The following is a 3,341-nucleotide window of genomic DNA, read 5'->3' as shown; positions in this document are numbered from 1 at the left end:
TTCTCTTTCTTCATTGCCCCAGCCTCACGGCCTGTTTTCCTTGCACCAGTCAGCAGGATGGTGTAGTTGCAGAGTAAAAGGAGGGGAAAAAACAAAGAAGTTCTCTGTCACCTGGTGAGGTAGCATAGGTCTCAATAACCGTGCTATTCAGCCCTATGCAGTGGAGGAACACTGTTGTAGGGATAGCATCAAGCTAGAGAACCAGGGATACGTGCCCCTCTGCTCTCTGTTTTTCCACTTTCCTCATGTTATTCAGAAAAGCTAGGCTAATGATGTTTCGTTGGGGTATATTAAAAGTAGCCCGGGGGGTTAGAAGTGGTGAATGGACAAGGAAGACGCTGCTGATACTACTCACACACGGAGTAATGGGTTTGGACAGTTAGCTGTGAGCTGAACATCCTCAAGCGGGCTGCAGACTTGGAAGTTCTGACTTGGCTCTGTACCAGAACAGCCCAGCCAGGGAAGCCCCGTGGCAGATTTGACCATGGCACACTGTTTCTGCTTGCCCTCTGGTCTTCTCACACCACTGATCTGTCTGAAGCCAGTTCTAACCAGCTCTCTCTAGAGCAATTCTTCTGGTTATTAAACATCAGCAAAAGGCCGGACTAGGCTGCTTTATAGCCCTTTTTAGGTAAAGGAGCATATTAATGTGATCCTCCCCAAGCCTCAATGTAAGTAGAAAATAATTTAATTCTCTCATGCTGAAGCGAACCAACCAGTCAACCCTAACAACAACAAAAGCAGTAAAAACATAGTTCTAACAAGACACCTGACAAACTGCAGCGCTTCCCTAATTATCTTCTTGTCATATCTGCTTAGCGTGAATCCTGCACTGAATAGATACTCCAGCAAGGAGGAGCCAGGGGATGGAGCTTGCTGCCTGCCCCAGTCCTGCCAAGTCAGCCTGCTGAGCGGAGAGGAGCCGAGGTCGGGCACAGGTAAGGTCTTTTCCATGGATTTCTCTGTGTGAGACTGGATCACCGAGAGCACCGAGCTCTTGGGCAGATAATTACTGCTTGCATCCACCATTCTTGACCCAGGAGATTTGGCCCTGATTTGAGTACTGCCACAGTACAAAAACCAGTGCCAGCCTCACGTTTCTTCTGCTTGCAAATATATTCAGTACACTGACAATGTTTAAAGACATTTTTGTTTGCCTTAAGATAAAACCTTTACCTGCTGTATCTGCAGCCCAGTGCTGCCCTGTATCTGTGCGTGAGGGCATGTAAAAAGTGCCCGTGCCAACTGTAATCACAAACAGTGCAACTACAAAACACCAGGTAAAGCTAATTACCAAAGTTCACTCATCTTGAATCACTCAAGGTTCAAAACTTAAGCAGTAAAATACTGATTTTATCCCAGGCTTCCCCCCCATCCATATTATGGCATCACTCTGTTCCTCGCTATGCCTCAGTTGTAGCATGCTACCTGATGACGTAGTACAATTTACCTGTTTGCAATTTCTGTAGTATTTACGTAATAAAGAAATGGATTAATTTTGAATTAATGAAGTTAGAGAGAGGTGCCAGTAACCTCACTGCCATAAAACTGGGTATTTTTTTACTGCTGCTGTTATGCTCCTTCTGTGACCCTGGGCAAGCCGTTCTGGTTCTGTGTCTTCAGACTGGTAATGCAGCTGGGTGGGCAGGCGGGGAAGTGTAGGAATACTCTGGTAAAGCTCCCAGGGCTTAACATGAGCCGACAATGTGCCCTTGTGGCCAAGGCAGCCAATGGCATCAGAAGAGTGTGACCAGCAGGTTGAGAGAGATCATCCTCCCCCTCCACTCTGCCCTGGTGAGGCCCCATCCAGAGCTCCGTGTCCAGTTCTGGGCTCTCCAGTTCAAGGAACAGGCAACTGCTGGAGAGGGTACAGCAGAGGGCTACAAAGATGATGAGGGGCCTGGAGCATCCCTCTTAGGAGGAAAGGCTGAGGGACTTGGGTCTTCTTAGTCTGGAGAAGAGAAGGCTGAGAGGGAATCTGATCAATGCTTATAAATACTTAAAGTAGGGGGTCAAGAGGATGGGGCTGGTCTTTTTTCAGTGGTGCCCAGGGACAGGACAAGAGGAAATGGGCACAAACTTAAATATAAGAAGTTCCACCTAAACATGAGGAAGAACTTCTTTGCTGTGAGGGTGGCAGAGCCCTGGCAGAGGCTGCCCAGGGAGGTGGTGGAGTCTCCTTCTCTGGAGACATTCAAACCCACCTGGACATGTTCCTGTGGGACCCGCTCTGGGTGGACCTGCTTTGGCAGGGGGGTTGGACTAGATGGTCTCCTAGAGGTCCCTTCTAACCCCATGTGATTCTGTGATTCTCTGGGCCTCAGTTTTGCTGGGCTTTAAAATGAGGTTAATACCATACCTAGAACTTCCCATACACATGCAAATCCACTGGCGTAAGGACAGAGATGTCATTATGCCGCTATAGGTGTATCGTAAGACTTTGCCATGGTGAAACACGTTGTGCTTGTTACTTCATACCTCCTTCCAGGAATGGGGACCGGGTAAAATCCAAAGTGTATGTTAAATATTATCAGTTTCAGGTTCAGTCCAGCTCGTGCTACTGCTCATCTCTGGCCGGTGAGGCCTCCTGCCGAGGTGGTGGGGGAAGAGAGACCTCCCGTCCCTCCAGTCCAGCCAGATTCGAGCAGAGTTCAAATTAATTTCAAGAAGGCCGTGGGGGTGAGACCTCATTCCCTGTGTATCCGATTGCACAAGAAGCCTGGTCGTGCTTTAATGGGTTTAACTTGCCCAAATGAGGAGTCGGGCAGTGAGGGATGAGGTCTGCACGCACCCTACCTGGGGGGGGGGGAGAAGAAGAGAGCTCTGTTATTACCTCAATATTAAGAACAGGCTGCCGGGGAGGGGATCGCCTGTGAGCAAGAGGGAGAATGAAATCCGGCTCAATCACGGCGTTGCAAAGAATTAACTTTTAATTGCCGTTCTCACACCATTCGGGAGCTTCCCTGACAGCACCCTCAGCCACACAAGCGCCTTTTTAAACCTCCCCCAGCCCGCGGGCCGGGCCCTTGGGGCTGAGACAGCGGGACGGGGAAGGGCTTTAGTGTCCGTCGTCCCACCCCCCCCAACAACCCGCCGCTCTCCCGCCCCCGGGGGGCTGGCCGCAGCGCTGCTGGCGGGGCTCCGCCGGTGGGCGGTAATTTGGCGAGGATCCCTTGGCGGGCCCGGTTTGCGTGCGTGTGTGTGTGTGTGCGGCGAACGGGGCCGAGCCGAGCCGAGCCGAGCGGGGCCGAGCCCAGCCGAGCTTAGCCGAGCGGCTCCGACTGCCTGACGCCAGCCGGACGGCGAGCGGATCGATCCAGGCGCGGAGAGGCCAGCGCGGG

General features: G+C 51.5%; 1 protein-coding gene across 1 annotated transcript in view; it reads left to right on the top strand.

Moving 5' to 3' along the window:
- The first annotated feature begins 818 nt into the window (after positions 1 to 818).
- Positions 819 to 3,341, top strand: part of SMAD1 (SMAD family member 1) — a 54,408-nt gene continuing 51,885 nt past the window's right edge. Inside the window, exon 1 of the mRNA XM_014950081.1 lies at positions 819 to 938. The gene's annotated coding sequence lies outside the window, so the exon portion shown is untranslated. The remainder of the gene's footprint in view (positions 939 to 3,341) is intronic.

The sequence above is a fragment of the Calidris pugnax genome, unplaced genomic scaffold (assembly GCF_001431845.1).
Source record: "Calidris pugnax isolate Ruff unplaced genomic scaffold, ASM143184v1 scaffold42, whole genome shotgun sequence".
Classification (NCBI taxonomy): domain Eukaryota; kingdom Metazoa; phylum Chordata; class Aves; order Charadriiformes; family Scolopacidae; genus Calidris; species Calidris pugnax.
The sequence above is the reverse complement of the archived record's forward strand: the minus strand, read 5'-3'. Positions and strand labels throughout refer to the sequence as shown.